This window comes from Hemicordylus capensis, chromosome 1, assembly GCF_027244095.1.
Source record: "Hemicordylus capensis ecotype Gifberg chromosome 1, rHemCap1.1.pri, whole genome shotgun sequence".
Taxonomy (NCBI): Eukaryota; Metazoa; Chordata; class Lepidosauria; order Squamata; family Cordylidae; genus Hemicordylus; species Hemicordylus capensis.
The window spans coordinates 45,320,125-45,345,642 of NC_069657.1; the positions used below are offsets into that span (position 1 = coordinate 45,320,125).

A 25,518-nucleotide genomic window follows, 5' to 3' on the forward strand; every position below is an offset into this window, starting at 1 on the left:
GGGCAGCAGAGTATAAGGCGTATTCATTTTGTGGATCTGATATTCACAGGCTGTGGAACTGAAGCCATGCTGGCCCCTGGCATGGTGGATGGGGATGAAAGCAAGGCCAGCATAGATCCCTACTGTCAATATGAGTAAGAGAGCAAAAGAAGCACAGTTTGATTGACAGTATTTGCATTTCCAGTCAACATTTTGATAGGTACAATGATAAGCAAATTGCTTAAAGCAATAACAAGTAAGGATGAGCAGATTTATGCCATTCCATTCCTTTCGTATTTTGTGGGTTTGCTCTGCTCTGCATTAAAGGTAAAGTGTGCTGTCAAGTCAATTTCGACTCCTGGCACCCACAGAGCCCTGTGGTTGTCTTTGGTAGAATACAGGAGGGGTTTATCATTGCCTCCTTGCACACAGCATGAGATGATGCCTTTCAGCATTTTCCTATATCACTGCTGCCCAAGATAGGTGCATCCCATAGTCTGGGAAATATACCAGTGGGGATTCAAACTGGCAACTACCTGCTTGTTAGTCATGCATTTCCCCACTGCTCCACTTAAGGTGGTCTGTCCTGCATTACATGTCCTGCATTACATCCGAAATTCCAGGGAGTTTACCACATACCCCGACTGCCGGGGAGTTTACCCACACTGAGGAAGTGGTAGCTACAGTTAGTTTATTCAATGAATTAAAATGTTTTTATTTATTTATCATATATTTACACACTGCCTGATCCCTCCCTCTCTAGAATAAAAACAATTTTAAAAAAAATCAGGGAACGAAAGAATTTCACAGAGTAAAACAATTAGTTTAAAATTAGTTTTAATTAAAAGCTTCAGAAAACAGGTGTGCCTTAAGGGACAATTAAAAAGCAATCAGAAATGGAGAAGCTCTTGTTTTGACAGGGAGTACATTCCAAAGCCCATAGAGAAGGCCCAGCCCTGAGTCACCACCAGATGAGCCAGTAGCAACTGTAACCTGACCTCCCCAGATGATTGTAATAGGTAGTAAGATTCATGACAAAGGGGGTGCTCTCTTAAGTACCCTGGACCTAAGTTGTTCAGGGCTTTATAGATAATAACCAGCACTTTGTATTTCGCTCGGAAACATATCGGCAGTCAGTGCAATACTTTAAAAATCAGTGTTATATGGTCCCTCCGGGTTGTCCCAGAGACCAGTCTGGCAGCCTCATTCGGCATTAATTGTAGTTTGCAGACTACATACAAGCAGCCCCATGATGATTGCATTGCACTAGTCAAGTCTGGGGGTTACCAGCACATGTACTACTGTTTTAAGGTCATTTACCTCCAGAAATGTGCATAGCCGACGTATCAGTCGAAGCCGATAAAAAACAGTGCTCTTGGCTACTGCCCCAACCTGAGAACCAGAAAGAGTTTGGGATCCAGGAGCACTCCCAAGCGACACACCTGATCTTTCAGGGGGAGTGTAACTCTATGCAGAACAAGCAGTTCTAAACAATCTCAGGTATTATTTATTATGTATGTATTTATTTAATAAATTTCTATACCGCCCACTACCAAAGTCTCTAAGCGGTTTACAGCATAAAACAAACCAATAATTTAACAGTTAAAACATATACAAAATCAAATCAAAATATTCATAGACACACAGCAACTAACTAAAAAGCTTGGGCTGAAGAGATGTGTTTTTAGCTGTTTCCTAAAAGCCAACAGGGATGGAGCAGCTCTGATCACAGCAGGAAGAGCATTCCATGGTTCTGGGGCAACTACAGAGAAGGCACACCTTTGAGTCACCATGAGACAAACTGGCAGCACACTCATACGAACCTCCCCTGAACGGAAGATCTGAATAGGCGCGGGGGTTCATAACGAAGAAGGAGTTCTCTTAAATACCGTGGGCCCAAGCCATTAAGAGCTTTATAGATAATAAGCAGCACTTTGTATGTTGCCCAGAAACCTTTGATGTTGACTCCCCCTCCTGCCCCAATCAGTACCTCCACCTTTTTGGATTCAATTTGTGTTTCATTAGCGGAGCCAGACCGCAGATGGCCCGTGTAGGGCCATGGTGGCGGCCCCGTTCGCCCTGCCCCCTATATCTGACATCAGACCCAGGGGTTAGCCATGCCCCCGCGTGGCATGCCCCTTCGTGGGGTGTGTGGTCTGGCTCCCGAATGGGGCCACGCAGTCCTGTATGGGAGTTAGAGCCAAGCCAGTGCTGCATTCGGAGCGCAGCCAGGAGCGGCTCTTCCCTGCCTTAAAGGCAGGGAAAGCCACTTCTGGCCATGCTGCAAACGCAGCGCTGGCCACCCAACTCCCAAATGGGGCCACACAGCCTCGTTTAGAAGCTAGATCAGGGTCAGCACTGCCTTTGCAGCATGGCCAGAAACAGCTGCTCCTGGTTGCGCTGCGAATGCAGCACTGGCCATTTAACTCCCAAACGGGGCCACGTGGGGCGGTGGCCCGGGTTCTTTGAACTTGGTCTCCCAATAGTGGCTATGCCCCTGTTCAGTTTGCTATCCCTCGTCCAGCCCATTACTGCCTCAAAGCAGGCATTTAGGGAAGTTATGCCATTTCCTGATGAAGTTGATAGGGAGAAATCAATTTGGGTGTCATTAGCATATTGATAATGCCTTGCAACAAATCTCCTGATGATCTCTCCCAGAAGTTTCATGTAGATGTTAAAGAGCATTGGAGACGGTATGTAGCCTTGTGAACTCAATACCGTAACTCTTGCTTTGCAGAGCAAAAGTGACACCATCTGGAATCTACCAGAGAGGTAGGAATGGAACAACTGTAAAACAATGCCACCTAATCCCATATCCCTCAGCTGACCCAGAGATATCATGGTCAATGGTATCAAAAGCTGCAGAAAGATCCAAAAGGATCAGTAGAGTCACACCCTCTGTCAATACCTAACTGGAGATCATCTACCACGCTGACCAAGGCAGTCTCAAACCCATAGCCTGCTCAAAAGCCAGTTTGAAATGGGTCTAGGTAATCTGTTTCCTCCAGGACTGTCTGGAGCTGAGAGGCCACCACCTTCTCAATCACCTTGTACAACCATGGGAGATTAGAGACGGGCATAAATATGGATAACTCTGAGGGGTCCAAGGTAGGTTCCGCCCCCCCCCCCCCCCGTACGGTCTAATAATAGCCTCCTTAAGAAAATGAAGTATCCTACCCTCCCTCAGAGAAGCATTTGTGATGTTTACCAGAATGTTAATCTGATTGTTTGATAAAATATGCCAAGTTGGACAAGGGTTTAGAGAACAGGTAGTAGGACTCACAATCCAAAAATGCTTGCCCACATCCTCAGCAGTCTCCAACTAAAATGTTCCAGTCTGACACATAAGAGGAGGAACATAGGAAGCTGCCATATACTGAGTCAGACCATTGGTCCATCTAGCTCAGAATTGTCTACACAGACTGGCAACAGCTTGTCCAAGGTTGAGGGCACGAGTTTCTCCCATCCTTATCTTGGAAATGCCAGGGAGGCAACTTGGAACTTTCTGGATGCAAGCGTGCAGATTCACAGAGCTGCCCCATCCCCTAAGGCAGGGGTGGGGAACCTTGGCCCTCCAGATGTTTATGGACTACAACTCCCATAATCTCTAGCTACAGTGGCCAATAGCCAGAGATTATGGGAATTGTAGCACAACATCTGCATGAGGACCAAAGTTGAGCAGCCCTGCCTAAGGGGAATATCTTACAGAGCAAAAATGTAGTCTCCCATTCAAATGCAGACTCTGCTTAGCAAAGGGGACAATTCATGCTTGCTTCCACAAGACCAGCTCTCCTCCCTGCTAGATACCTCCATAAGAAATTCTGCCCTAATTGTAAAATACAGTTTGGCCCGAATAAGAGAGAGTTTGTCTTGGAAAAAAATCATTAAAATTGTCACATCAGGTAACCAATGGTTCCAAATTTGGATTCCATGGAGTTTGTACTAGCCCTCTTATAACCCTAGACAACTTTGCTAGATGTGAACTTGCAGATGCAATGTGGGCAGAAAAGAATTGCTTCTTTGCTGTGCATACTTCCAGAGCATAGATCTTCAAGTGTGCTCTATGTTGTAACCTGTCTGATTAGAGTTGAGTCTTTTTTCATTTGCATTCTAGTCTACCTCACCACTTCAATTCCCATAATTCTTCCAAATACCACGGGGCTAATTCTGAAGCAGACCAGAGAGGACTCTTAGGAACAATTGTGTCCACTGCTCTAGTGATTTCATTATTCCAAGTTTGTACCAAAGCATCGACAGAATCATAGGCAGAGCCAACTCTAAACCCTTCCAAAGCTTCTTGGAATCCTATTGGATCCAATAACCCTTTCAGGTGGACCAACATAATGGGTCCTTCATCCCTGCAGAGGTAAGTTGTGGTTGCAAGTCCTACCTGAACCAGATGGTGGTCCATCCATGACAATGTCCCCACCCATGGAACACCACCCTGATCAGAGTGAAAGATCAAATCGAGTGTGTGGCCAGCAACATGCATCAATCCAGAGACCACTTTGGATAGGCCCATAGTTGTAATGGTTGCTATAAACTCCTGAGCTGCTACTGACAACCTGGTCCCATAGTGAACACTGAGTCCCTCACCACCAAAGTCTGGGCAACTCCAATGTCCAGTTAGGGAATCCGTTGAACAATGGGGTGATCTGTACACCAACAATAGTCCCAATCTATCCTTAGTCCTTAGGCACATACACTTGATATCGGCCAATTGCCTGACAGAGATCCTGGAAAGGGAGATAGTGTTCTTTTAGACCACAGCCACACCACCTCCTCACCCACATCCTCTCATCTGCTCCACCACAGTGTATTCTGCCAGGAATAGCTAGGACCAGACTGGACCACTAGATTCCCCCGACCAGGTCTCCATAATGCACAGCAGGTCTGCTCCTTCATCCAGAATCAAATCATGGTTGATCTCCGGTTTGTTTTGGACTGACCTGGCATTACAGAGTAGCAAGGTGAGGCTCTGTGGGAGATTGGCACTGCTCTCAAGGTCAAAGAGCTAACAGATCAGCTGGAAGGGGAAACAGCTATTAAGTTTCTGAGTTCCCTTTACCTGTGATGGCCTGCTGACCTACCAATGCCATGTCTTTGTCAATTCCCCACCACCACTGGTATGGCGACCCCAGAGTCAACTCGCACCATCTCCCCATCTCTGAACAACCAAAGACACATACTTGTTCTAGACACAACCAATAATAAGGCAGCAATACATCACTATCAGGAGGTCCTGCCCCAGCCCTCTGTCTCACCACCAAAGGCAGGCCCCCTTTGGAGGCTGACCTTTTATTAATGTTACACTTATAGTTGTATTTCAGACTCACCCTATGCCTGAATAGCCATATATCCATGAAAGAAAGAAAAAGATGCTAGAGGGAGGCAGCTACAACTTGGGTGCTTTGTTTTTATTTTTGCCTCCTAGCCCCATCATGTGCCCTGAACCCAAAAGGCTCTATGGGGAGCTCTATTAACAAAGCAGGACTTCTCAGCTCCTCACTTTCTTGAAGTACCCCTTGTGCTACTGAGGTTTCCAACAACTTTACAAAAGCAGATGCTGCTGGATAAGCTGACTCTGAAACTCAGGGCAGCTTTATAGGTGGTGGCCTCCAGTGCAGCCAAAAAGAAGGGAAATGGGGGAGTCCTTGGTGTGTATATGAAAGCCCCTGCTTATACTTAAGAGAGTTCTTGGATCAGGGAAGATATCGCTACTGATATCTGGACTGGATGAGCAGCCGTAGCTGGGCTAAACATCTTTCAGCTTTGCATTAGAACTGCTCTCTTCCCTTCAACTTGGCTTCCTTACACACACACACACACACACACACACACACACACACACTAATCTCCGGTAGTTCAATAGCATCATAAAACCCACAATCTCTTCTACCCTGTGCACACATCTCATTATCCATCCTTAGTATACATCTTGAGCAATGCAATTTACTTCAATGTCACCAAGAGAGAGAGACACTCCTCTGGGACTGTCATTACCATAAACCACAATCTGCTGCCAATTTATACGTCCTTATCCGCCCCTTATTTTAACTTCTCTATAAATGATGACAAAGCACTTTGTGGCCCCCCAGCTCAGACATTTCTTTAGCAGTTGTCCCGCATGCCCAGTTCCCCTCTCCCATGAGCTGCTTCTCTATCCCAAAACAACTCTCTCTGCATTTGGCCACCTTCCAAGTTTGATGTCTTTCAACTCTCTTTCTTATTTAGCTCCAGAAGTTGCTCACTGTTGCCTTTGCCCTTTCAATTCCCATCTATTCCCAGCTTTTGTGGAGCAAGATATGTCTATTTTCTTTGTTTCTGCTTCTTCTTCTTCCTCTTCTTCAGCTGTGTAGCCTTTTTCATCAGCTATATTAAGCCCAGTGAGATTTTGGAAAGAGTGTGGCATCTGTCAGTGAATGGGAAGCAACATTAGGCCAGGACTGCAAAATTCATTGCTTTGGCCCCTTAATGGCCCTTTTCAGGCAGCGACCTCACAAGCACTCAGCTGGAGGCCAGGCAGTAGACAGCATGTATGTGCAGAAAGCCCATTCCCCACATACTGTTCTCATTTCTCCTTTTTTCATATGAGAACTAGCATGTCTAAATGCTTTTCTAAAAATGGTCACAAGCTGCAGTTCTATGGACTACACCTCCAGGAACAAAAGAGCCGGTGGGTCATTGTGCATTGCCTCTCTTCTTAAAGATTTCAGGATTTCATTCATTCATTTTGTCATGCGTTAAATTTTCACCCTGCCCTGTGGCCCAATAGGCCTTTAGGGCAGCTCACAAGGATGAAACAAAAGAATATATAAAAGCCAACGCAATACACAAGTTACCCTTTTTTATTTTATCTTCCTTCCTTCCTTCCTTCCTTCCTTCCTTCCTTCCTTCCTTCCCTCCTTCCTTCCTTATTAGGACAAGGAGGCTGCCATTGTGTGAATTAGATGAGGAAACGAGATTAACAAGATCTCTTAATTCAGGAAGGGGGGAGAGAGGGGGGGAATGAGAAGGGAGGGGAAGAAAGACAGAGGGAAAGAGAGAGTGGAGGAAAGAGAAAGAGAGAAAAAGAAGAGAGGGGAAGAGAGAAAGGAGGAAGGGCAAGGGATGGGCCTGTCTCTGTCAGCGGCCTGAGGGAAACGAGCAGACATGGCAGTGCCTATTGGCAGCAAGGAAGAAGGGCCCAGTCAAACAGTGCTGCTGTTTGAGGCTACCGAGGCCACTGGAGGAGGGAGGCAGGCAAGCAAGGGACGGGCCCCAGGCCTGTAAGTGGCCTGAGGGGAACAAGCAGCCATGGTGGTGGTGGCAGCAAGTAAGGGCCTGGTCAACTGCTGCTGCTGCTCCTGTGGGGGAGCAGGAGCGGGGTGACGGTGAGGAGGTCTCTGGGGATAGGGGCTGCAGCTTGGCCAATAGGCACCAGCAGCGCTGCAGATGCAACCAACAGGGGTGAGGGGGATGGAGTAAAGGGATGGAGGAGTGACCAAGAGGGGTGAGGGGGGTAGAAGCAACCAGATGGAGGAGAAGGAGCAGGAGTGCGGCTCAGGTGAGGGTGGAAAGATCTCTGAGGTGAGGGAGACTGTGGCAGGGGGTGAGGGGAGCAATCAAGTACTAGTGCACAGATGCTCTGCATGGGTTAAGCAAGTACACATATAAAATGCCAGAATCGTAGTCCCAAAAATATGTCATAGGAACATAGGAAGCTGCTTTATACCGAGTCAAACTATTGGTCCATGAAGTGCAATATTGTCTGTCTACACTAAGTGGCAGTAACTATCCAAAGTTTCCAGCAGGAGTTCCCTCCCAGCCCTAATTGGAGATGCCAGGGATTGAACCTGGGACATTCTGCATGCAAGCAGATGTGCCATCACTGAGCCCCATCCCCATCCCCTAAGAGGACTATCTTACAGCAGATAGTGCTCACATGGAGTCACCCACCTACATGCAAACTAAGGTGTACCCTGCTTAACAAAGGGGACAATTCACGCTACTACTACGAATATCTATAGACCACTTGTCAGCAAAAGTTCTCAAAGTGGTTTACATAGAGAAATAAAAATAAATAAATAAAGATGGGATTCCTGTCCCCAATGGGTTCACAATCTAAAAAGAAACATAAGATAAACACCAGCAACAGCCACTGGAGGGATGCTGTGCTGGGGATGGAAAGGGCCATTTGCTCTCCCCCTGCTAAATAAAGAGAATAACCACTTTACAAAAGCGCCTCTTTGCTCAGTTAGCAGAGGAAATCACTACCGCAAGACTGATTCTCCACTCCCTTTTCTAAAAAGGACGGTCTTTGCCAGTCGTCTAAATGCCACAAGGGAACGGACCTTTAGGGAGCGTATCCCACAACACTGGTGCCACTGTTGGAAACAGCCTGCTTCTTACGTTGTCACCACACTTTTTTAATCCCTCAAAGACCAAGGCTCTGCAGCAAAGTTTCCCTTGCTGACTTTAAGGATTGGGAGAAGACAGAGATGACCTTTGGTGGTTTCGTTCCATGGGACAAACATGATAGCCTCCTGCTGGTCAATGGAGATGAAGTGAAAGTGATCTGAGCACTGCTCATGGTGTCATTTTTAAGACACTTTGATAGAGATATGCATGAATAGCTTGTGCATGGGCTGGCAGGGCAGGGAACAGTTCTTTTAAGGAGCTGGTAAGTAGCTCCTTACCTGCTCTGCTGCTGACCCGCTGCTTTTCCACCGGCGGCACCTGCCCTAGCAATGGTCATGTGGGGCTGCGGCACTGTTACCTGCAGCCTCCACATGGTGTCGGCATGTACATGGCTGTTGCCCATGCGCGACAGCCAAGTGAGTGATTATGCCGCACGGAGGCTGAAGGGAACAGCGCTGCAGGGCCACTGCCATTGCTAGGGCGAGCGCCAGCAGTAGAACAGCAGTGGGGTGGGGACGGATAGGTAAGGAACTGCTTACCAGCTCAAGGGAACCGCTCCCCGCCCTGTTGAGCCGGTTCAAACATCGGCACCCGAGCTGGTTCGGCGCTTCCCAGAAGAGGTGCCCAACTGGCTCATGCACATCCCTGCTCCTTGATGTGTGCAAAATTAGATGAGTGACACTCATATTTCTTTCACTGCCAAGCCATACGTGTGGTGCCTCATTGTCTGGGATTTCCTAAGTGCCATGAAACAGATATGCATCTAACCTCTCTCAAATGATAGCTGCATAAATCACACACCAAGTTCATAATATGAGAGTCAATAAGATTGATGCTAGAAGCAGCCCTAATACTTCTTGACTGGGAAACTCCTAAGTGCTACAGGAACGCACTGAAGGGTGACAGTTGGTCTACATGTGTCCTGGCTGAATCCTTATGGCGAATTTCCACACTCAATGCAGTAATGTCTAGTTCAGTTACCACAAGACAACTTCCTCCCTATGTTCCATCAAACATCCAGGACAGCTGAAGTATCTCTCCATGTCTTATGAAGTTAGCTTTTAACAAGGCAAGAGTGAAATGCATCACAAGGTGGTGGGCAGGAGCTTTTCCAAACAGCAGGCTTTACCACGAGTTTACTGCAAGGCTTTTATGCGCGTTTGAAGCTGCCCAAAAAAACTGACACAAAAAGTGGATATGTTTACCCTGGATATAAATTGGACTACCTTCTAACATGCAGTGAAAAACCTGACTTGTTTGTGAGGTGCTCCCTGACAGCTCGCAGGGACTTCAAGGTAATCTGGTCCAAATGTGAACACACCCCCATCATTCCGGAGGAGATGCAGGCTAAAAGCCAGGTGTGGAAACCTTCCAGGGCACAGATAAGACAAAGACTGACCTGTGTCATGGGGAGGGGAAGATACTCAGAGGCGTTTTCTAGACTATGAGATTTGTAGTGGGTAAAGTGTTGCAAAGTGTGACCGAATAGTGCAATGGTTTAAAACAGAGAATAAAGCATTATTCAATGCTTTATTGTAAGCTGGTGACCATTCATATTTTCTGTCCATTGCAATGTGTTTTCAAGCCAGGACTGTCCATATTCTCCTTGAAATGTGTTTATCTGCCCCTCTTCCTGCTTCATTTAGGCCAATTTGCGGGTGCGGGGTGATGTGAATTATTATTTTTTTAAACTTTTCAGCTGCCTTGCGCTAATCCTCAAGCAGGGGAAGTGCCATTCCAAAACAAAAATCTAACTTTTTCTTCCTTCATTCCAGACTTGCGCAAGCAACGAGATTTTTTTTTTTTAAGAGGGGGAGGAGAACTTTTGGACTGACAAAACAAGGGAACTGCTTATTGAGTGGTGGGGAGCAAAAGGGAATTTGTGGCAAGCCAGGAATGGGGATCATGATTCAGTTCAATGGGCTTCCTTTTAAGTGAGTGATTGTTCTCTCTCCCTGTCCTTTGCCTTGTAGTAAGAGCAAGTGGGATTGCACAAAAGTAAATGATTTAGTTCAATGGGCTTCCTCTTCAGTAAAAAGTGCACAAGAAAGGGTTGGATTTTGGATTCAGAAATCTGCTCAGCTGCTCTCCCCTCCCCTCCCTTTCTGTGTTGACAAGCTCAGGTTATATTGGAAGCAAGTGGAGGACAGAGGATTTGGTGTGGGATTTGGGATCTGTGGGGAGAAAAGGAGGGGAAAGCCGAGATTTCTCCCTGCCTGTTTCTCTCTCCAAGGTGAAGGGGTGGAGGAAGCGAACTGTCTATACTGCAACATGCTGCAATGCATAAACTCCGTTGCAAGCCCTTCTACCATGTGAAAATACAGCTAATTTCCTGCAGCACATTTACAACATTGTAGGGCAAAAATGCATCATTAAAATTCGAATCAAGGTATGGGAAATATGAATGGCATCCTGCTGACAATGCAGCGACACCAATGTGGAAACACAGGCAATATGGAGGGGAACTTAGTGGACGCGTTGCAAGTACATTGCAGTGTGTAATCTGGAAAAATGCCAGAAAGCTGAAAAGGAGGCCCATTTGAATCCATTCAAGATAATTGCACAAAAGCTGTGCATTTTAAGAGCATTTGTGGTGCAGTTTTTAAAAAATATCTTACAACTACAGCAATGTTATCAACACATTTCAAACAAATGGCCATTTTTAATAAGGAAAAAGACATATGCCTTTGACATGCATACTCAATGCACAGGCCCACTTAACTGTTTACAACAAGAGTCATTCAGTATGTATGATCAATGACTTAGCCAGAAACGTTGCCTTACTCGAGGTTAGCCTGAGGAGCAATCTCATGTGATCAATTGCATAAGGGTAGTAATGCCTCCCCCCTTCATTTGTATTGGGCACCACAGAGATACAATAGTGTGCAAACCTATCCTAATGTGCCATTTTCTCTGTGCCTCCAGAAAACAGCCATCCTGCTTCCCTAACATTTCAAGTTATATAAAGGAAATGCCATCCACAAACACATCATAACTGTATGCTGTTGAGATATGTATCCTTGCCTCATGAGGTTTGGAAGTGTTTCTGGTTCTCAAAAATGCCTGAAGACTTCTGCTGAGGCAAAAGGGATCTTGAAGCCATTTGTCAGTTCCTGAAGGGGCAAATGGCTCCAGATGCTTCCTGTGTGGTTTTAGTATTAGTAGTTCTCCAGTGCTGAAACATTCAGTAGCCTTGCTGCAGGCTGGGAAACAGCTGCTCCCTTCTAACCTGGAGGTAGAAAATAAAGTGGTCCTTCTGTGGAAAGTCTGCGAAGCACTTTGCAAAGAAAAAGTGACATCAAGGGATCTGATCATTGTCTAAGTGTGATCACACATTACGGGAAGGCAATTGGATTCGGAAGGAGAGGGAGATTTGTATCTTGAACAGCCCTCCTCTTTGCACAGAATCATGTTAACACCTACATGTAGAAAGCATCTATTTTGATTTGGAAGTGTTTGTGACCATTTTCCTTGAGTATAATTATTGCACAAGGTGAAGAGCAGGGAAGAAGAAGGAGGACTTGGCATTTACAAGATCATTCCACACCTGGGCTTTGCCAAGAGACAGAAAAATTTCATTCTTAAAGGCAGCCAGCCAGAGGAATACGAGAAGCAGACAGCATGCAGGGCAGGAGCCTGTGTCTCTCATGTTAACATCTGTCAGGGCAGAAAGTGGCTGCTGAATAGCAGCTCCCCTCCGCATGACAAACCCTCACATGTCACATGGTTTTTAAGCTGAGAAAAAATTACTATGAATGCCTGTTGGAAAATTGGAGTGGGGCGAGCACTAGCAAGATTGTTCAAAAGTCACAGCCAACACAGAAATTATATCTTGGACAAGCTGCTGCCTTCATTACCATCACTGCTGTAAGATTGTTTGAAAATAACCCGAGAATTGAAATCAAATGAACTTTTCCACTCTGGTCCTACTGATGATTTCTTTTGTTATATGGATTTCAACTTTCCTGCACCTCATGGGGTTAACCTCTCACAGTCTTGCAGCATAAACTACAGAGAGATTTTTGTAAATGAAAGACTAGGTATATTAAAAAGGTGAAATTTTCAATTGTCCACGTGAGGTCAAGAGAATACATTTTGGGTTGCTGTATCTCAATGCTGGTGATGGCTCATTTTCCCCTAACACTCATATATGCAGTATCAACTTCCAAGGGGTCACCGTATTAGTCTGGGGCAGAAAAAATCCTAGCCCCTTGTAACTGACAAAGAGGCACTTTTCAAATTGGTGATCCACTTAGATTTAGCAGGGGGAGAGGCCAGCACAGCATCCCTCCAGTAGCTGTTGCTAGTGCTTATCTTGTGTGTGTTTTCAACTGTGGGCCCTTTTGGGTCAGGGAACCATCATATTTCTTTACTATTTATTTTGCTATGTAAACCGCTTTGAAAACTTTTGTTGAAAAGTGGTATATACATATCTGTCATTCATTCATTCATAATTCAGAAACAACAAAGAGTCCTATGGCATCTTCAAGACTAACAAATTTATTGTGGAAGAAGCGCTTGTGGAATGCTATTGTCCTCAAAAACGTCTGCAGGAAAATATTCTTTCCCTCCTTAAAGGTGCACTGAGGTGATACTTTTTTGGACACTAGGACTGCAATTGTATGCATGCTTACCTGAGAGTAAGCCCCACTGAATTCAGTGGGACTAACTTCCAGGTAACCACATAGGACTGCACTATAAAGCTGCAATCCTAGACACCCTGGCTGACATTCAGAGCAAGGAAGCACCAGTTTGCAGCCCCCAGGGCCAGATTTCTGGGTGGCACAGAGGATTTCCTGGGGAAGGTGGTCATCAAAAATTGCTACTTCCTGTTACATCAGTGCAGTTACTCTAGAAGTTCTGTTAGTTATAGTTTGCTCTTTCACTTCACTGGCACTTCCTTGCTCTAAATGTCAGCCATTTACTTGAGAGTACTGTATCACTGAACTCAGTTACTTCTGAGAAAACATGCATACTATCAAGCAATACTGAAGCAATCCTAAACACCTTTACTAAAGAGGAAGTCCTATTGAACTCAAGCAGGCATATTTATGAATAGTCATGTTTAAGCTTGTGCTGGGAGTCAAACCAGGCAGTGGGGTGGAGGTAGACATTTTTGCCTACAGCCCTTTCAGTGAGCAGCAGATGGCATGCACAAGCCAGAAGAGAAACACTCTCTTCACTTTCGTGCCCTGATTTCCTCCTTTCTTCTGAAGTCCCAAAGCCACCTGAGGAGCCCAACAAAAATGGAAAAATAACTTGGCTGTTTAGAGAAGCGAGGAAGCGAGAGAGAGAGAAAGAACATCCAAGCCAGGAGTGATTACTTCAAAGTGCTTTTACCATATCCATCTTGAGCAATAGGTTGCCACCTTTTGCTTTTTAGTTTAGAAAAAATAGACAACTAAGGGGAGAAAAGATAGAAATCAACAAAATTATGCATGGTGTGGAGAGAGCAAATTTTTCTGCATCTCTCACAACACTAGAGCCAGGGGTCATCCCATGAAACCAGTTGCCAAGAAGTTTAGGACTGAAAAAAGGAAGCACTTTTTCACACAATGCATAATTATCCTATGGAATTATCTGCCATGTGATGTGGTGATAGCCATTAGCCTGGATGGCCTTAAAAGGGGTTTAGACAAATTCATGGAAAAGACAGGTCTATCAATGCCTACTAGTCTGGTGGCTATAGGCCACCTCAAGCCCCAGAGGCAAGATGCCTCTACATACCAGTTGCAGGGGAGCAACAGCAGGCAAGAGGGCATGCCTTTATCTCTTGCCTGTGGGCTTCCTAGAGGCATCTGGTGGGCCACAGTGGGCAACAGGATGCTGGACTAGATGGGCCTTGGGCCTGATCTACAAGGGCTGTTCTTATGCTCACCTTTCTTGCTATTTGCTCTGCTGTAGGGATGGTAGTCAGGTTACTGCTCTTCATAACATACCATTTTCCTTCTTATGAATGTCAAAGGAATGCTTCTCTCCAAACCCACCTTGAGGTCAGTAGAGGAGTGGCTCAACAAAGTGGCTTCCCTATCCTGCTGGAGAAGAAACTGAAGTAGGGACGAGAGGAGAGATAGTGTTGGTCCCCCTCCCCACCTTTTCCCCATTTTAGGGATGGACAGTTCAGTTAGTCATAAATCAGCAGCAATCATCTGAAATCATTCCTGTGGCAGGATTACGCTGACAAGTTTCTCCCTTTCGCTTTTCTGTACAGGCCTCTTGTATGAGCTTTGCTCAGGCAGAGCAGGAATGAAGGAGATACAGCAAGAGACCATGTCCCTACCCCACCCCCTCCCAGCTGCCATTTGCTTGCATTTGCTTCAGAGCTGGAGCTTTGGAAACAAAGAAAGCTCCCCTGCCTCCCCGAACTACCGCCCATGTGTCGCTTCTCCTCGTCTGTCATTCCCCAAACGCCAGCCATTTATAGTGCCGTAAACAGTACATTAGCTCTCAGACAGTTCTTAATCCGTCATTCCTTTCGTGAGGATCCACTCTGTCTCCTCAACAGATGAGGCTCCTTGAAGAGCCTCCCCTTCTCCTAATGAAGTGACAGGCAAGTAACCTTTCTCTTTGGCAGTGCTCTAGAGTGGCACAGCACTACTGTCCCAGACTCACCTCATTTAACCTCCTCTTCCCTTGAGCCCTCTCTCTTTTTCTCCCCTTCCAGTAACACTTAGGCCCCGATGCTGGCAAGGCATTTTACATTGACGACTCTGGAGGGAAGCATCCTCCACCAACATTTTATTTACTTATTTATTATTAAAACTTTTATACTGCCCTTCCAAAAGGCTCAGGGTGATGTACATTAAAACACCATTAGAATAGAATCAGTTAATAATTAAAACAAAAATTATAAAGCATAAAACAATGATTAACAATTAAAAACATTGTAAAACAGCAATTAAATAATCAGAAGAATTTAAAAACAATTTTTAAAAAGCTGAGAAAGCTTGGTTGAAGAGATGTGTTTTTAGGTGTTTTTTTAAAAATTGCCAGAGATGGGGAGGCTCGTATCCCAGCAGGGAGCGCATTCCACAATCTCGGGGCAGCAGCCAAGAAGGCCCGTCTCTGTGTAGCCACCAAACGAGTTGGTGGCAACTGGAGACGGACCTCCTCAAGTGTGGAGGTCCTCCTCTGACCTCAATGGGTGGTGGGGCTCATAACGAAGAAGACGCTCTCTTAAATACCCAGATCCCATGAATAACATGATCCCACCATCTGCTCGGCACTGAGCTGCCAGCCCTTAGGGTTTTGTTTCTAGAATCTGTTCCACCCTTGACCTCTGCTGACACAAAGCCTGCATAGTGAGAGAGACACTGGAGAGGTGCTGGGGCTGTTTAGTGGACACTTGTCCCCCAAGAATTGCACTTTGATGCTAACGGATTACACATCAGCGATGAAGTGCCCTGAGCTAGCAGCAGTGACACCCTCTGTTCTTGAAGTTCAACAGCCCTTCACTGGCACCCTGAGCAGTGTCCCCTTTAAGGCATGCACACATGCTTGCGCTCACAATATTTTTCATGCCCGCTCAGTTAATTTTAGATCCTGCTCAGGTTGAACCAGGAAGGCCCCACTCTGAATGCTTGGGCACACCCAGTGCCTTGATACTGCTGCTCAGAACAAAACTCATTCCTCACACAGATAAAAAAAATTAGAGAGAACACTGACCCTGAGTAACAGCATTGTTGTTCCACTTTGCAAACACTGAAAGGAACTGGAGGTTTCCTGTAAAGTTTATGTCATTTTTTCTATGCAATTGAAATTCATTGTGAGAGCAAAGGAAACAAGTGGTTTCTGGGCTCCCTATAGCAGCACCACATATCCTCTTGCTAATACTGCATGAATTGTCCCCTTTGCTAAGCAGGATCCACCTTGGTTGCATATGAATGGGAGATGTGAGCACTGTAAGAGATTCCCCTTAGGGGATGGGGCCACTCTGGGAAGAGCACATGCATGCTTGCATGGAGAAGGTTCCACAATCCCTCCCTGGCATCTCCAAGATTTATTTATTTGATTTGATTTGATTTAGATAGGGCTGAGAGAGACTCCTGCCTGCAACCTCGGAGAAGCTGCTGCCAGTTTGTGTAGGCAACACTAAGCAAGCTGGAACAATGGTCTGACTCAGTATATGGCAGCTTCCTATGTTCCTGACATCTGTTCCTCTCCTTCAACTGGAGGGCTTTCACCTTCTCCAAGCTCCAACAATTATCTCATTTAAGAAGTTCAACTACCAGTAGACCATCCTCTACTAACCATTAGCTCACAGGTTAATCATTCTGCACTATTAACCAGCAATCTGCTTCACAAAGGAATAGATGGCTAGCAGCCATAGCAGGACTTCAGAGCACTGATTTTCTACCAAAGACAACCACAGGGCTCTGTGGTCGCCAGGAGTCAACACCGACTTGACAGCACACTTTACTTCCACAAAATTTTTAAAGTGAAGGATAGTAATTCAGAGATAGGACTAATAGCTTATTTCCGGTATGATTTAAGCGTATACACTATGTGCACAATGTAGCAGTTTGAATGTAGCCAATCAACTAATTAGAATGTTTCCCTGCTCACTGCTGTGAAGACACAAGCTGAAAAACACAATCAATAAGCCCTAGCATGTATTGCCATACTGTGATTTTAAGAAAGCTCTTGGAAGCATAGATTATTCTTTTTGTGTCATGGGGATAAGTGATTGCCTTCAACTGGGTTGTGAGAAAAGCAGTTTAAAAACTGTTGCATCAGAGGCAATCCTGTGTTTGTATGGTCCTCAAGGAACCAACTGCAGATAATGCTCTCCATGTTTCAAATAAGGCTAGGAATGCCCAATGGGCTGGGAAAGCAATTGGTCCATCTCTACAGTGGACCACCACCGTATTCTGAGCCCAAACTTTATTTAGAAGGGATGTATGCCTTTATAAGTAGGCTTTTAGTTACTTGGGGAAAGTGTATGAGTGGTGTGGTTTAGTTGTGTCCCTACTACATGTTACTGCGGTGTTTAAAGCTTTAGATGTTTGAAGTGTTGCATGCCCTGAGGGACACATAGGTTCATAGGAAGTTTTTTATTTTATTTTATGTTTTATGTATTACATTTATATCCTGCTCTGCCTCCAAGGAGCCCAGAGCAGTGTACATGATTATGTTTATCCTCACAACAACCCTTTGAGGTAGGTTAGGCTGAGAGATGTGTGACTGGCCCAGAGTCACCCAGTGAATTTCTTGGCTGAGTGGGGACTCAGGTCTCCCTGGTCCTAGTTCAACACTCTAACCACTACACCTGGTTGGACCATTAGTCTACCTAGTTCAGTATTGTCTGCACCATTTCCCAACCCTACCTGAAGATGCTAGGGATTGAACCTGGGAACTTCTGCATGCAAAACAGATGCTCTTCCACTGAATTACAGCTATTCCCACATATGATAGCTTAGAAAATGTTAAATAAATGCTTTCTTTCTCCTTCTTTCATAAGATTAAAAATGCTCAGTTTCTTCAAACAGTCCTCAAAGATATTGATTTGTGAATAATCTATCCATTTTGAAGCCCTTTGTTGTTCTTTCTGAAGAGGGATCATACTTGTATTTACATGTTCAGAAGAGAAAGAGTCATGATAAGTCAAATATGAAACTGGGAAAGAGCCAACAATATAACAAAAAGTAACATATCCTATTATCCACAATTCCCACTCTTAACCACAAAGTTGCACTTCATAAACCTTTGCTTTATTTTTAGCCTCTTACATTATGCAGTAGATGAGCTGCTGTGAGATCTTGGGATTAACTTCTAGAACACCTCTTTTGTTGCTAATCAAACTAACCTTGGCTGTTAATTCTCACATCTTAGTCACTTTTCCAACCTCTCTGCACCTCATTGTTCCTGAGAACAAACTTCTCGATCAATCCTGCCCTCTCATTAAATTGTAGTAGGGTTTTTTGTTTGTTTGTTTTAGGAATAGTAGGCCCCTTTTCATGTGATTTCTTAAATGTATGCATGCAGTAAGTGTGCAGGTTACTCCTTTGTTGTATGGAAGCCAGATGTCCAGTCTCAAGGTACTGTTTCAGTTGGGTGGTAGCAAGCATGACGTGTCCCCTTAGCTAAGCAGGGTCCACCCTGGTTGCATATGAAAGGGAGACTAGAAGTGTGAGCACCGTAAGATCTTCCCCTTAGGGGTTGGAGCCACTCTGGGAAGAGCATCTAGGAAGTTCCCTCTCTGGCTTCTTCAAGATAGGACTGAGAGAGATTCCTGCCTGTAACCTTGGAGAAGCCGCTGCCAGTCTGTGAAGGCAATACTGAGCTAGATAGACCAATGGCCTGACTCAGTATATGGCAGCTTCCTATGTTCCTCAGTGGTAGGGGAGGAGAGAATAACACTTCTCCTTTTCTCAACTCAAGATAGCACTTCCAATGCCATTGAGATTGGTCAGTGTATGTGGGATATGTCATGGTCCCTCGCTGGACTGTGCCCATGACATCACAAGTGACAAGTGACTTCATTCCTGCCTTCCTTTAGCAACTTTCCCAAGTGCTTTGAAGACCCTGATCTTGCTCACTGTACAGCTCCAGGGGCTTAGCCTTGTTTTAAACAAAAGTGTTAGACAAAGCAGCAGCTCCTCTATCCCCCCACAACAATTTTTATTCTCCCCATAACTTTTCATTTGGAGGCTGCATATTTTCACTCCCTTCCCATCTTCCACTACTATGAATGAATTCTCTCCTTTTCATTTTGTGCCATGAACAAGAATGGCAAGCAAACTTCCAGAGCCAGGCTGAGGGTGGAGAAGGTTGGACCTGAATCCAGATCTGGAATATGGCTCTGAGCTTAGTCGCTAGAACTGAAGCAGAGAGCTTGTGCTATAGTCAGAACCTGACCATCAGCTAGAGATTCAATTTGGTTGACCAGGCAAGGACAGGAGTCCCAATTCCTAGTATTTATATCAGGCCTGGACAATTCAGAAGCTTTACACTGCCTGCCAACTGCAGATGCACAATTTCACAATTTCCTTCAGTGTCTGAAGAGGCTTCTGTGACATCCACAGAGTGACTCAAGAAGAGCAGGGAGAAAAATACTTCTTTTGAAAACAATATTTCTTACTGCTTCTCTACTTGGGGTCCAGATGACATTCTTGTCCAATTTTGCAGTGCCATCTGCTGGCCATTTGCTGCTGATCCATGATGAGAATTTAGGTTTGGGGGACTATTCTTATCAGAGATTGGCAGCATATGGCTCTGCAAAATTGTGTAACGGCCAAGACTGTCATATGGAGTAGAGTATTTCTTCATCTGGAAACATCCTACACCCCACCATCAAATGTTAAGTTTCTTAGTTGAGGCATCAAAGTCCCTGACTATACTTCCCAAACCTTCATGCAGTTGTGCCTTAATTCCCCACACACATTCAGTGAATGCTAGCCATGCCTTCCACCTGCTGTATCTTTTATCTTTGTCTGCAAAGGGGAGTCCTCCACATTATTTGGAATCCTGGTAGCTCAGAGCCCTATTCAGACATGTTGTACAAGTGTACAGCTGTCTGTACACTTGTATATATTTGTGTGTGTGAACCTGGGTACCGGCTCTCAAATGCATGTAAAATATAGGAAGAAGCTATTCACACGAGCAGGCAAAACTGGACTAAGGAAGCCCAGTCCAGTTTTGTCTGCACATGTGTACTGCCAGGATCTTGCCCATCCCAGCGGTGCAGCAAACCTGCCTCTGGAGCCACCCTCCTAAATGAGGTTAGGAGAGCAAGCACTCTCCAAAGCCCATTTTCCTGATTGTCTGCCAGCCCTGGCGCAAGCAGCCAGGGCTAGCAGACTGTGGGGCTACCAGTTGGCTTCAGGGAGGGGAGGGGGAATCCTCATCATGTACCACACACCTAAATGGTGGATTGTGGGAGTTCCAGAAGGCGGGACAACATGTCCTGGCACCCCGACCCTCCACAATGCTGGCAGTAGCCAGCAATCATCTGGACAGACGATCCACCTGCACAAGAAGGAGCCAGAGAGGCTATTCTCATGACCAGCAAAAATTGGGCTAGGAGAGCCTAGCCCAATTTTTTCTGCTTGTGTAAACCACCGGGCTCGCAGGCTAGCCCGAGGGTTTACAAGTGGCTAACCCACTTGAGAAGCCCTCCCCTTAGCCCAGGTTAGCGGAGTGAGTGCTCTGCTAACCAGCTCAGGGGTCTCTCTAGCATGCTCTGCATGCTTGTGCAGGGCATGCTGGAACTTCCAGGGGCCACACGGCCCCCGATCTCCCAAGCCCCCGCTGGCTCCATGACGGAGCCGGCAGTCATGTGGTTTCCCTGGTTCTCGTCCAGCACTCTGTGCACTTTGTTACACTGATCCTTCTAGACACACACCAAATGTATGGCATCTGAGGGCATGTCCACTGGGTTTATTGGTGCCTTCATGAGACATGCTAGAAGGTCTGCTTCCCTCTCATGTGTTCATAGAATGTGTGAAGGAAGAGTCTGAAAAGAGCTAATGTCCCACATCCGTTTTTCCTCTTAGAGCTACATTGGTCTGGTGAAGGATTGGAGGAATGGATTTTCCTTTTAAACTGCAGTTCCATCTGTACTCTAAGAACCTCATCAGCTAGCCTATATTTAAATGGCACATGCATGAGGCAGGATTATTCTTGGCTGCACTTAGACTATCTCTCTGAAGAGTTCATAGGAACATAGGAAGCTGACTTATACTGAGCAGACCACTGGTCCATCTAGCTCAGTATTGCCTACACATATTGGCAGAGGCTTCTCCAAGGTTACAGGAAGGAGTGTCTCTTAGCCGTATCTTGGAGATAACAGGGAGGGAACTTGGAACCTTCTGCATGCAACCACACAGCTGATCTTCCAAGAGTGACCCCATCCCCTAAGGGGAATATCTTACTGTGCTCACATGTAGTCTCCCATTCAAAAACAAATCAGAGTGGACCCTGCATAGCAAAAGGGACAATTCATGATTGCTACCACAAGGCCATCTCTCCTCCCATACGAGCTCTCCTCCTTCATTGCCCCAGCTATAGATTTACAGCAACTGCCAGCACTGAATCTAGAGCGGTGATACTGATTTCTCTTCTCCAGATTCTATTGCCTACTTAGAGAAACATTATTAGACTGTGAGATGTTTCATACCGCCAGTGTTAATGGGATAAAAAGGATGAAATACTCTGCAGGAGGCTGGATATTGCTCATCTCACTGTACACCCAATTAAATACCTCCTAGAGCTCAGTATCACTTGGACAATGGGATTAAGGCTAAATGCCCTGAGTGCAGCTGACACTTGACCAAATGGCCCTCCTCTCCCCCACCTCTCCTGTATTCATTAAAAATGACCTATTACTTGGTCTGAGGTAAAGCAAGCTTCAGGCAGGGCTAAACGAAGACATGGAGGATGAGATCCTGTTTGTAGCGTACAATCCCATTAAGGAAGATTAATTACCTTGTGTTTAACTTGCATTGCTGCATCTTGGCTTGAGCACCAATAAGGCAGGGAGAGAAGCATCCATCACATTAACCAAACAACACAGGAAAAACTTCACCGCTGATAAAATACAGGGCACTGCGGCAGCAACCTGGTTGGTCATAATAAAGGACTTTGTTCTCCAGAAAAGCTAAACTAATTGAGAGGTCACCCTCTCTCAGGAAGAAGTGTGGTAGGGTGAAAACTGCAAGTGAAAATATACCACATGGTGGCTGTATTATGCATCCATTAACAAGAAGAATTAGGGCAGCGCTGATCTTAGGGGGTCACCTTGGTGTTTTGGAAGACATGGATCACAATTTGGCAACCATCTCCCAAGCTTCCTCTCTTCCAGCTACCTTTTGAAAATCATCTCCTGCCATCAATGCAAAAGACTTGGCAAAAGTGAGGTGTACCTGTCTCATGACCCACATACTGAGCTCTCCAGGCAGAAAGGTGGAGCCTGGGAGGAGTACTCTGAGCCTGGGAATATTTTAGGACCTTATTCCACCTCTGGAGCAAGTTGCTCAGTTGTAGCTCTCCGGGGTTCTGAAACCTGACTCCATTGCCTGGCTGTGCTATCTTGACACAATATGGCCATTTGGCCAAGACAGTTTATGACTTCATGGGCCTCTGAACCCATTTGCCCTGCAGCAGTGACCTAGCCTCTATATCCTGAACCAAGCTGTTCCTCTGCTCAGTTCCTTCCACGAACCCAGACATTGCTCTGCTGAAGTGACTTTCAGACTTCCTCATGTAAAAGAACACTTTCCACATTAGTATGGCTATCAAAAAGCCCATGAACACCTGCCATGGAACCTTTGCACAGTGCAGGATCCCACACTCAGTTCATGCAGGGCACAAGGAGGCCTGTTGGGTCACACTGTTGCCCTGACAGTGTGCCCTGGAACATACCCAGCAGTCCATTACAGCCACACATGGCAGAAGAAGATTGCTTGTCCACCATTACCAGTCTTCCAGGAAAGCTTTTCTGCCATTACTGATCATTAAGGAACCCCTGATAAGCTTGCAAGTGACCACAGAATTCCCTGGAAGACAGTTTGAAAACTGCTCCTCTAGAGGATTCTGATTTTCTGTGCATAAATTACTGCAAACCCTAAGTGTCTTTATTCCTGCAGGGTCTGAAGAATATAAGTGCTTCTCCTTACTGCATGGAAAAGTCAAATGTTTTACAGCCATGCTACCACCAAGTCCAAAAAACCCCAAATCTGCTAGATTTGCCCCCTGAATGTTCACAGCAGCTCTCTTCCAGTATAGCAGGTCTTCTAATATTCCCCAAATCATTTCCCAGGGGAGGAAAAATATTGTTATTTGTTTCTTTGCCACATGACAAGAGAGAGAGAAAGAGAGTGACAGCCCTGGAAGATTTGAGCTCTGAGTGACTACAGACTAATGCCAAATAATTGCTTCAAGCTGACATAGTGAAACGCAGTGCAGTCCCATGCCTGTTAAACTGCTTTCATCACCAGAAGGCATCAGCCCATTACAGTACATTCCTCTGCAGATCCCAGACTAGTGAAGTCCTGAACACTTTCTCTTTTTCTTCTGTTGAGAAGAAATCATAATCCAGGGCTGTTCAACTTCAGCCCCCGTGCTGATGTTGGACGACAACTCCCATAATCCCTGACTGTCTGTCACTGTGGCTGCAAATTGTAGGAGCTGGAGTCCAAAAACAGCTGGATGGCTGAAGTTGTTCAGTCCTGTCTCAATCCATTGTCTAGATCATCATACAATACTCTGCTGCACTCTTAAATATTCGTACTAACCAACGTCATGCAATTTCAGTAGGGCATCTAGTGGGACTCAACAATTTTTAAATATATATACATTTGAGGAACAATTTCCAAGCTGTCCCACAGCAGATTGTGAAGGTATTAGAACACTAGTAGGTTTTGCCCCTTACTCCCCAGAAGGTGAGTGGTGTACGAGAGTTTTGCTGCCTCCTTTCTGCCCCTCTCCAATGCCCCCCCAAATCAGCCAAAAATCCTTATTCTCTGCAAAGCTCCACTTGTTGCCCACCATGCACAATTTTATATGCTTTTGGCATGTCCTCTCTAAGGATTTTTGGCTGCGATTTGGGGATTTGGTGAGAGGCTGAAAGGAGGCGGCAAAACTCTCTTACACCTTTTAGGGAGTGGGAGGCAGAACCCACTAGTAGTTGATCTCAGCACCAGAGGCATAACAAGGTTGGAGCAGGCCCTGGAAGAAAAAAATGAAGATTTTCTTCAGAAGGGTGCAAGAGGGAGAGCAAAGAGCCAGCTGACATTCAGCCAGTGCCTCCTCTCCCTCAGGGGTCCTGGGGACATCCCTCCCCCATTCTATTGTAGCCATGCCTCTGACAGGCAAGAGGTGAGGGCATGCCCTGTCTCCTGCTGTTGCTCCCCTATAACTGGTATTTAGAGGCATCGTGCCTCTGAGGCTGCAGGTGGCCTATAACCATCAGATTAGTAGCCATAGATAGACTTGTCCTCCATGAATTTGTCTAAGCTCCTTTTAAAACCATCCAAGCTGGTGGCCATCATCACATCCTGTGGCAGCAAATTCCATAGGTTAATTATGCATTGTGTGGGGAAAGTGCTTCATTTTGTGGGTCCTAAATTTCCTGGCCATCAGTTTCATGGGACTAATGTGTGTGAGAGAGATAAATTTCTCTGTCCACTCTCTCTACTCCATACATAATTTTACAAACCACCATCATGTCTCCCTGTTAATTTAGGCTCTGAAATTTCAGGAGAAATGTATAAAGCAGCAGCTTCTTAAGTTAACTTGAGGGCTGTGTACCTCAAGTTAACCTATGCTTGCAGAATTGTGAGAGTCTACAAAAATTGGAAAAGCCAGGCCATGAACAGCACCCGAAACTGATAACAGAGAGAACATCAGAAAGTAGCTAGGCTGTTGCAAGTACAGGGAAGGAACTCAGGAGCTCCAACTCAGCAAATCCAGGAACCTAACTGTGGCATAGAATTGACTGGGAACTGTGGATGCCTCTCCAAATATCAAGCTTCAAATCCAGATGTTTGCTATTGCTACCCTTCCTTTCCCTTCTGAGGTTTTGACATACATCAGGGCTCATTATGAGCAACTTCAAGAGACCAAGGTGTACTGAGTAAACATCAGTTGATAATCAGCAGGCTCGTTCACATGATTGAAAACTGGGTAGAAGTGTCCTCCTCCATTGCGGGAGCTGTGTGCCCTCCCTTTTTGTGAATGTATGCAAGAGGGGAACAACAAGGTTGGAGGTGCCAGCAGTAATAGTCAGCTAGCCTCCCACTGGGTAGGTGGGCTCCATCGTAGCCAGTAACTGTACTCAGCTGCTGAATGAGGTAAAAGGAAAAGTCCTCCTACCCAGTGGAGGTTGGCTGGTGATCACTGTTGGTGCCTCCAACTGCTCTTTCATCTAGGAATGGAAGACTGAGTCCCTGGGCCCAGAGTCTTAAGCAAGGCTCATATTCATAGGGTAACAATGGTTCATTATGTGATAAGCAGAAATTCTTCCTTGGCGTGCTCTCTCTCTCTCTCTCTCTCTCTCTCTCTCTCTCTCTCTCTCTCTCTCAGGGCTACATATTCTCAAGCTACACTCAGCGGACATATCCATATACGAGTGCTTGTCTTAATGCTCCTGAAGTGGCATGCTACTATTTAATAAGACTGTTTCCCCAAATGTGGTTTCTT

General features: G+C 45.6%; 1 protein-coding gene and 1 long non-coding RNA gene across 47 annotated transcripts in view; one reads left to right on the forward strand and one right to left on the reverse strand.

Annotated features, from left to right (window-relative positions):
• The window catches only part of NRXN3 (neurexin 3), a 1,829,497-nt gene that overhangs the window by 915,290 nt on the left and 888,689 nt on the right, over nt 1-25,518 (reverse strand). The gene's annotated exons all lie outside the window — the stretch shown is intronic.
• LOC128323009 (uncharacterized) overlaps nt 1-25,518 on the forward strand; it is a 44,967-nt gene that overhangs the window by 14,657 nt on the left and 4,792 nt on the right. The window lies entirely within an intron of this gene.